The sequence below is a fragment of the Selaginella moellendorffii genome, unplaced genomic scaffold, assembly GCF_000143415.4.
Source record: "Selaginella moellendorffii unplaced genomic scaffold, v1.0 SELMOscaffold_49, whole genome shotgun sequence".
NCBI lineage: Eukaryota > Viridiplantae > Streptophyta > Lycopodiopsida > Selaginellales > Selaginellaceae > Selaginella > Selaginella moellendorffii.
The window spans coordinates 153,813-164,353 of record NW_003314310.1 but is presented as its reverse complement, the minus strand read 5'-3'; positions in this window follow the sequence as shown (position 1 = coordinate 164,353).

The following is a 10,541-nucleotide window of genomic DNA, read 5'->3' as shown; positions in this document are numbered from 1 at the left end:
TATAGTAGGGATAGTGGGTAGGTTGGGCATGGCCGACCAACCTGAGGCATAGTCTAGCTCCTACTTGTGTGCTTGTCCTTGTTCTGCATCTGGCTTGGGTCTAAGCCCAAGTTCCATTCCATGCTAGCTGATGGAGTACCCATGTCCTCATGTTAGGCCACTGATATGCTGAAATAGCGCCAGACTCCATTTGGCTCCATTTTGCATGCTGGTCCTGGCATTAGGATGCTGATTGCTCCAGGACTATTCCAAGTCGCTCCGGGCTCCTGTCCCTTCGCTCTTTGGGCTGTATGCTTGAGAGTTGCTTTGTGGTCCAGTTCCATCACTCCTTGACTCCATGCTTAGGAGTTTGGCACCGTTCCTTCGTTCAGTGGCCCAAGGCCCTAAACCTCAGGTTCCACACCACTGTCCTTTGGACACGTGGCATGTGACACATGGCATCTGTCACGTGGCACAAAAAGGGTTTAGGTTCCGATTCGTGGTGTTATCCTATGGTAAATCACCATAGGATAAAGGGTCAAAACCACGTGCGCTACATTTGGTATCAAAGGTTACGTCTCAGCGAGTACTATCCAATGAGATTGGGCAACTAGTCTCGTTGCATACGTAGAGATGAAAACGATGATCTGAGTGGGTACACGTTTGGGTGCAAAGACTTCGCATTGGTACCTTGGGTATGGTTTTTGTTACCTTTTTGTACCATGATAATGTGAGCTTGCTCTTGGGCTCATAAAAGGGATTGAGTTGTTCCGTTTACACGAGTTTACACTTGGGCTCATGAGTGAGGCACATTAGCAACTCGAGGTTACACTTTGAGTTGGCAGGATTAATGTTAGCCTATCGATGGTTCCATGAGTTATTCTAGTGGTTCCATGAGTTGTTCCATGTATCATGGGTGAAAGTAAATCTACCCTGGGTTTGCTATGAGTGGCAAATAGGCTGGTCCATAGCTGTTTAGCATGGCACTAGTGGATCCTTCCTAGGTATGAATACAAGTGGATCAATCAAGACTGTAGGGATTAGTTTATTGGTTCGAGTAGTTATTACCGTGCTCTCTCATAAACTTTTCTTAGATTAGACTGAAGGTAGTGCGAATGCAAGCTTAAGGTTTAGTCAAAGATGAGACTGAAAAGAGAGTCGTCAGGGACGAAGGATCAAACATGTAAATCATTTTCTCTTCTTAGAGAGATGGTTTGCAACAAGGTGTTAACTCATTGTTTGTATTCACATTGTGCAATCAAGAATCTCTACCTTGACACATCTTGGAGATGATGGTCTTACAAATGGTGAGTTGTGGGATGGATAGTAGTGAAGCGCTAAACTATTTTGTCTAGACTTGCTATTGGAAGACTTGGGTTGCAATGCTCAATTCTTTTCCGGGGAACTTTGCTATTGCTCCTTGAGTAGTTTTGTGTTAGATTAGTTTTGAGTTTGGTCAGAAAGAGAGCAGCATGGGCTTATCTGTGTTGTGAACAAAAGTTAGTAGTGTTCAGTGTTGTAAGTCTCTATTGGTGGAGTGTGGCATTTATGTTGCATTTTGTCGAATTGATGCTCACATAAACACTTTAAAGTAATGACATTGGCATTGCTCGTAGTGTTACTCAATTGATGATCAAGTCATTATGATTTTATATCATATCCATATGATAATGAGAAATGTGTTTACGAAGTTGCTTGGTTAAATAATGATCAACCCCAAAGTGGTTGATGGTGAAGCTAGTGTACTTGCACATAGTAGCGTTGTAGTAGCTTTAACTGGATTCTCAATAATGATCTATGATATGCTAAGCTTAAGTTGGTACCTTGTTTCCATAAGAGTTTGCCCATGAGGTGTTGGAAAAGGGTTTTAGCATTCACTTGCTATGGCTTGTCAGTTGATCTGTTAACACTTGGAGTAAATTATTGGATGGAGAAATTGTGTAGTTGAAGCATTGACTTTGCTAGCACTTGTGTTAGTGAAAGTGGCATTGTTGTTCAAGTGATGAGGAATTTTCCTTAGAGCTTGATTTTCCATGTCATTTTTCTTGTTAGTGTTTTGGCTTCACATTGGATCTTGAAGGTGAATGAAGAAGAGTGTTAGTGCAATGTGGATATCCGAAGATGTGGTCTTCGTGATCAAGCCTTGGATGTTCATTTTGCATTTTATGGATGTCGGTGTTGAATGTCGAAAGTATGGGCAAAAAGATGTTCGATGCTTAAGCATACTGTTGGATTATGAGAATTGGTGTTGAGGTAAACTTATGTGAAATTGTTAGTAGAAAGAAGTTGGTTGAGTCTTGAAAGTTTGTATTCCTGGACTGAGAGTCATTCTTTCTCTAGGATGGAAAATTTTTTCCACAAATTTTCTTAGATTTTTCCAATGGCTGATCTGTTGATCATCTTGCTCAAAAACCATTCTGTTTTTGTAAGTCAATACAAACTAGTGAAAAGGTTGGAGTTGACTTTGGTTGGCTTAAACTTTAGTAGGTAATTTGTATAATACAACCCGAAAGGGATATTAACTTTTGGGGCTAATGCAATTAAGTTGGATAGAGTCTAGAGTTGGTGTAGAAAAGTGGCCATTGCACTTTTCTAAGAAGGGTGACTCTTATGCCTTTCTTCTATAGTATTATGCATGGTGGTAGGTTGCACCTTGCATTTTGTTAAGACTCTATGAGAGTAGTGAGCTCTCACTGATCTTGACTTGGCCTTAGTGGCCCTGCATCTTGGCTGAGGATGGTGATGTCCAACTTCGTTATTTGCAGTTGAGATGTTGGTACCCGTACTATAGCTTTGTCTAAGTGGAGGTTGTGTATCGATATGAGTCCATCTTATGGTCTTCACTTTGGTTCCAACTGAGTGTTGATCATGCATAGCTAGCCTCTTCAAGGCATGCTCAGAGCTATTGGCTAAATGCATTAGTGAGTTTATTGCGGTTGAGTTGGATTCGAGTAGTCATTTAGTTTGTGCTTGTCTATGAACCTTTATCTCGTACCTGAGGTATCACGTTTATGTTGGACAAGTGTATAACTCGATGATGTGAGTTTAGTGTTTGGGTCTTGTGAAGGCAAGTTGAAAAATTGATTATTAGTTGCTTTGCAACTAGTGATTGCTTGTAGACTTTGTCGAGGACTGTTTGACACTTGCTTCACTTGATAATGATTTAGTAGTGATGGGCTTGCTTTACCGGATGGTGTTGCGGAGGATCGTGTCGTTAGACTTATATGAATTTTCCATGTTGGCATATTGATTCCTTTGTCAATGACATTTGGTTATGTTTAGTCTGTAGTGTTGGATTTCATAGAGTCTTTGATATGGTGATTCACTCCTTGAGGAAGTGTTATCTGTAACTGAGTTTTGCTGAAGGATTAGTCTTGGATACTGACTAAAGTATCTTCGACTTTGGTTAGCTTAATTGCTAGAGAGTTTGGATGGTAATTCACTCTGGCTTTCTTCTAGCTTTATTTGGTGCTGATGGCATTGAAGTTATGCCTTGTCATTGATATTATTGATGTTGAGATTCAAGTGAGATGAGATGTCTATCCTTAGGATTGATATTGAGTTTCATTAGTCTTGATAAAAATAGTGTTGATGATTTGGGGCTATGGCTTTGTGTTATTGGCATTCGTGCATTTGCTAGTTAGCAACTGTGTTGACGTTCAAATGAACTGAGTGGCAAGTTTGAGTTAGTTGTGTTCTAAATAAGATTATTTAGTAGAGGGTTGAGCTTTAGCTTTTCCTTGAAAAGTGATTCAATCGTGGACGATACTAACCTTACAAGTGGAAGAGTTAGTGATCGATATTTGAATGTTTGAATCCTTGTTGGATTTGAATTGAGATATATCAATTATTGATGATTCTTTTTGTGCTTGTTATGAAGTGAGTTATGCCTTGCTGTACATGGATTTATGGAAGATTGTTTGGTGGTCACTTGTTGAGCATAGTTTCATTATGCTTAGCTTTTGGATTGATGCAAATATACTCTTCATTAGCTTTAGCATTATGAAGTTTGGCTTATGGATGTGTTGAGGAGAATATTGTGGGTTGTACCATGATTTCTTCTTTAGCATTGAAATTCGTTCATGCAAGACTTGTGATCATTGTTAGGCAAAACTTAGCTATAGACTTTTTCGAGCTTTTGGTTCCTTAAGTTATCATGCTCGTGGTCCATTTGTTTGAAGTTGTTGGGAAAGGCATTTTGGCTTATTAGCTTCAATGTTGAAGTTGGCTTATGCATCTGGCAATCATTAGTGACGATTGACTATCATCTAGGATACTTGATTATCCTTGTCAAAAAGTTTTGCTTGATTGTTGTTGATATAAAATGATTTGCTGTTTTTCGAGATGGTGGATTCCTTCGTTGATGATGATTATGCATATCTTTTATTGATGGGATGATTAATGGTCTTTCATGATAGTTAGTTGTTCTCTTTGATAGCTTTTGGCTTTTCGCAATACCACATGTTTTTTGTGGTTTGCTCTGGATTGGTCTTTTGGGTTTGAGACATCAGTAGGATGTTGCTGACACTTGCAACTCTAGTTCCTTAGTATTGTTGACCGGGATCTATTCAGATTGGCTTCTGTGATAGTTGGCATGAATGGGTGTTTGCTGGTTTTACCGCATTCATTCTGTTTTGTTGATTATTGCTTGAGTTAGATTTGATAGATTGGGATGTTATTTCCTTTGGAAGATACATTCGCAAGCATTTTGCTTGCCAGTCAATAATACTTTGTGTTCTTTGAGTTATCTTTAGTAAGTTGTTTGGCATACTATCTGCCATCTTCGATAGTGAAGTTTCATCATTGAGTTTCCTTGATGATATACTTGCTATTGAATTTTGTTGGATGGTGACTCCTATGTTTTCCAAACATGATGATCTTGGTGGTTCCTATCTTATAATACTAGTTTATCAGATGATAACTTACTTGGAATACTTTTGTGTTCTAATCTAAGATTTACTCACAGATACTTAAGTCTCTAAGATATCATTGTCTCTGACTTTGATATTGTCCATCTATTGATCTTTGAGTTTGGGCCAGTAATGGGCAGACTAGCTTCGGCACTTCGTGTGCATAGTGAAATCTTTAGTCATGGGGTAGTTACTGTCGACTAGTCATATCACCCACCTCTCTGTCAATGTTCCTTATTCCATTCAAAGGGCATGACCGTGTAAACAACTCTAACTGCCTGTTTACAGTAGTCTATCTAAACCTTACCGATGGGTTTGGTTTTTTTGCTTATGAGGGTTGGGGCCTCTGGCTTCTCTCTCTATGTCCTTGTGGGCAGGGGCATATCACACTTTTGTAAGCTAGGTGACTCCCAGAGCAGCAAGGGTGGCTAATTCCGTTGGTCATTTCCTTGTCGGCGACGGCCAGAAGGTGTCTGAGCTGGTAGCGCATCCGCGTTAGACAAAGAGGTTGCCTCCTAACTCATTTAAGTTAGTGCATTTTTCACATAGTGTGAATACCATGAACTTTTTCTGGAGTTGTTTCCTTGGCGGTATTCTAGACTCGAGTATGCATCGACGAGGACGTCGATCTTCACAAGGGGGGGAGAGTGTCGCGAATGTGACTTCGAGTATTGAAAGTTACCTGTCAGCTAATCCTTATGGACACTCTTTCTTTACTGCCACGATGGCAGAAGGTTGGTATTGCTAGACCCTTTATTAGTCCCTCTTGTTCAAGTGTTAGCAAACTGGACTTTGCATCTGTACTTGGCCGGATGAGCATAAGGATAGAATTCCTAAATCTCTATTTAGCCAAGCATACTTGGCCTAGCTTTTTAGTTCTCTTTTGCTTTGTCTTGCACTGGCTTGACAAGAACCCTTGCGTATTGAGATTGGTCCCTCAATATCGCTAAATGATAGTTTACTGTGTCTGCCAAACACCTTCGCTATCATGCCCTTTGTGTTAGTCTCATTTCGGTCCCAAATGCTATTTATGGAAAGTGTCTAGATTTGCTTATTTGGCATATCTACAGAATATAAAGATTAGCCTGAACACAATGGTGTTCATCCTGTGTCCAAATTTGCAATCTAGCGTCATTCCATATTTAGTAAGTTTCGAGCTTGTCCTAGAGACTAACTCCTGATACTAAGGGAGGCTTGGGGTGAAAGTCCAAAGCGTGTGTTCCTCAAGGGGGAGGGGGGGGGGGGGGGGGGCTGTGGGGGATTCCAAATGTATAGTAGGGATAGTAGGTAGGTCGGGCATGGGTGACCAACCTGAGGCATAGTTTAGCTCCCACTTGCATGCCTATCCTTGTTCTGCATCCGGCTTGGGTCTAAGCCCAAGTTCCATTCCATGCTAGCTGGGGAGTACCCATGTCCTCACGTTAGGCCACTGGTATGCTGAAACAGCGCCAGACTCCATTTGGCTCCATTTTGCATGCTGGTCCTAGCATTAGGATGTTGATTGCTCCAGGACTATTCCAAGTCGCTCTGGCCTCCTGTCCTTTCGCTCTTTGGGTTGTATGCTCGGGAGTTGCTCTGTGGTCCGGTTCCATCACTCCTTGGCTCCATACTTGGGAGTTTGGCACCGTTCCTTCATTCAGTGGCCCAATGCCTTGAACCTCGGGTTCCACACCACTGTCCTTTGGACACGTGGTATGTGACACGTGGCATCTGTCACGTGGCACAAAAAGGGTTTAGGTTCCGCTTCGTGGTGTTATCCTATGGTAAATCACCATAGGATAAAGGGTCAAAACCACGTGCGCTACAACTGATTACTTCACAAAGTGGGTTGAAATAGTTCCTCTTCGACATGCAGATCAACTTTCCATGGCAAAGTTCCTCTATGAATCAATCATTTGCAAATTTGGCATCCTAGCAGTCTTCATCTCCAATCATGGAGGAGCATTTTTGAGCCAAGTGGTTGAGCATCTCATGAAAAGGCTGGACATTCAACACACTCTGAGTAGCAGCCATTTCTCTCAAGAAAATGGCCAGGCAGAATCCTCCAACAAGATCTTAAATCCATCCTTGGCAAGCTGATCGCTGATCCTCCTCGCAAAGGGCACGACCACTTGGCAACTGCACTTTGGGCTTTCAGGACATCCTTCAAGTCTTCCATCTCAGCCACTCCTTTCTCTTTGGTTTATGGCATAGAGGCCGTCCTTCCAGTGGAGTTCACAGTTCCATCACTGTTACTTTCACTTTGACACAATGTAGACACACGACTTACAGCAGATGAGAAGTTACAGGCTCGGGCCTGGGACATCATCACCTTGGATGAACAATGACAGGCAGCTGCTGATCACCTCCAGGCTGCAAAATGCAAACTCAAAGCCCAAAAGGACCGTGCCAAGCTAGATGGTGAGTTGCCATCGGGACAGCTGGTTCTTCTACGTGACTTTAATCCACCATTCAAGTTCTCTCTAAAGTGGCAGGCACCATTCTTCATCCAGCAGTGTCTTGGTCACAGTTCTTACACCTTGGTTGATGAGGATGGTCATGAGCTTCCCCATGCTTATAACCATAGCCACCTCAACATCCGGTGACCTCTTTCCTTTCTTTTCACTTTCTTTTCTTTTCTTTGTTATTTTCACTTGTATCTCATGTCCTACCAGCCCATATGCTCTTGCCGACACAAGCTCAAGCTTGGGTTCCAGCCTCAAAGTGGCCTTAACTCCACTCGTCCAGGAGTTTTTTCATCTTCTGGCCTTTCCCCTTGGTTCCCAAGTTCTTGTCTTTATCACTTTCAGGAACACATCCTCCTCTTCATTTCTATCCACTTACATTCATAAATCATCACTCTATTCACTTTCATAATCACTGCATTCTAAGATACAGATCGACATGCAGATCAACTTTCCATGGTAAAGTTCCTCTATGAATCAACCATTTGCAGATTTGGCATCCCAGTAGTCTTCATCTCCGATCATGGAGGAGCATTTTTTAGCTGAGTGGTTGAGCACCTCATGGAAAGGCTGGACGTTCAACACACTCTGAGTAGCAGCCATTTCTCTCAAGCAAACGGCTAGGCAGAATCCTCCAATAAGATCTTAAAGTCCATCCTTGGCAAGCTGATCGCCGATCATCCTCACAAAGGGCACGACCACTTGGCAACTGCACTCTGGGCTTTCAGGACATCCTTCAAGTCTTCCATCTCAGCCACTCCTTTCTCTTTGGTTTATGGCATAGAGGCCATCCTTCCCCTGGAGCTCACAGTTCCATCACTATCACTTTCACTTCGACACGATGTAGACACATGACTTACAGCAGATGAGAAGTTACAGGCTCAAGCCTGGGACATCATCACCTTGGATGAACAAGGACAGGCAGCCATTGATCACCTCCAGGCTGCAAAATGCAAACTCAAAGCCCAAAAGGACTGTGCCAAGCTAGATGATGAGTTCGCACTGGGACAGTTGGTTCTTCTACGGGACTTGAATCCACCATTCAAGGCCTATATGCTCTTTCTGACACAAGCTCAAGCTTGGGTTCCAGCCTCAAGGTGGCCTTAACTCCACTCATCCAGGAGCTCGTTCATCTTTTGGCCTTTCCCCTTGGTTCCCAGGTTTTTGTCTTTATCACTTTAAGGAACACATCCATTCACAAATCATTACCCTATTCACTTTCATAATCACTGCATTCCATCATCACAACTACCCACTCTTGGTTTCTCATCATTTCTACACCATTCATATATGGTACTTGGAATCTTCTAGCATCACTCTATCTGGAAGACATTCAGCAATACAACGCAACAAAAATCACATTTTTTGGATGTTGGAGACAAAAGATACAGCTTGAACCATTACACTTATAGCAAATCCAGGGACATTTCAGCTCTTTTCATCAATCAGTTACTGCACAAAATAGGCATCCAGACACTCACCAATGGAGGAGACAAAACTCCTCACTCCATGTACTTCCAGCTGCATTTGGCCATAGAAGACACTTCATCCTGGGTTGCAACAAGTTCTACATCAAATCCTGATGACATATCAGCTGCTACTTCTAGTCTTGTTACATCACATCATGCATAGCCCTCTTCTCTATCATCTACCACAATGCATTCACTCCACTTCACTTTCTTCCCTATGGGCCAGGTGTGTTCGAGGAGGTGTGGGGACTTGTGAGGCTGGAGTCTAGGTTCATGCTTTGTTTTTCCTTTCTTTTCTTCTTTTTCTTTGTTTTTCTCTCATTTTTTTAGTCAGTTAGGCCTGCACAGAACAAGCATCCAGACACTCACTAGTGGAGCAGACAAAACTCCTCACTCCACATACTTCCAGCTTCGTTTGGCCATAGAAGCCACTTCATTCTGGGTTGCAGCATAATCTACATCAAATCCCAATGACATATCAGCTGCTACTTCCAATCTTGTTACATCACATCATGTATAGCTCCCTTCTCTATCATTTACCACAATGTATTCATTCCACTTTTCAGAACTTTAGGGGTGAGTTGGGCGTGTTAGAGGAACTTCTCGAAGGTTTGGGGACCTATAAGGCTGAAGTCTAGGTTTGTGCCTTGTTTTTCCTTTCTTTTTCTTCTTTTCCTTTGTTTTTCTCTCTTTATCACTTTTCCTGATTTGAGCATCCAATTTTGGCTTAGATTTTTCTCCATGTGGTTTTCCCTCTAATCCAGAACTTCACACTCCATTTCCCTTTTCAACTTTGCAGCATTTTCTCTTACTTTTCTTTTCCCTTATATTTTCTTGTTTCTACCACTTGCAACAGATACCAGGTCTTGGCATCAAACTTCCTCAGCTTAGTTGTGGATTCTCGCCACGTTGGAGCTAGTGGCAATCCACTGTGATCACCTGTTGCAACCATAGCCATATACTCCTACTCCCACTCCAGCTCTAACTCCTCTTACTCCTACTCCTCCTACACCCCAATTGCAGCTGTGGGCATCTTGAGAGAGAGAGAGAGAGAGAGAGAGAGAATATTCTAATTCCTGGAATATTTTAAATGGTTGTATAAAAGCCCTATGAGGGTGAAATATCAAGGGTTTTACACTTTGTATCCTAAGTTAGAGCATGGAGAGAGAGAGTTTAGGATGTGAGCAAAGCCACAGAAAGGAGGAGAATTGAGATGCCACATCTCAACACTTCTACTCCCCAAAGATTGCTTCTTTCCCAGAAACTCTCACCAAAGTTTAGCATAAAAGAGAAAAATGAGTACTTTGGTCTTGATCCTTCACTATTTTGATTATAAGGAGGCTTGTTGGAAAGAGCTCAACCCCATCTACCATATTACTCTAAAAATTTGCAACGAAAATGCCTTAATATCCTGTAAGATCTAAGAAAACATAGCCCAAAACACTAATTTTATGGAAAAACATCTGCATGTCATCAATTCGGATCAATACTAAGGTGCTGTTGATATCAAAAAGATTAAGACTAGAAGCACTTCCAGAAAAAAATGGCATCCAAAACAAAACTTAGAGAAGCATGAATTTCTGTTGCAAAGATGCCCTTTTCTAGCTAAAGAAGAAAATCCTTTTGCATGCCATAAATTCTCCCAAATTTAGCACCAAGAAGCACATTTACTTGTAAATCTAGGCCATATCTACAAAACCAAATGCATTATCTTAAGAAATTGGGCCGAGAATCTAGGC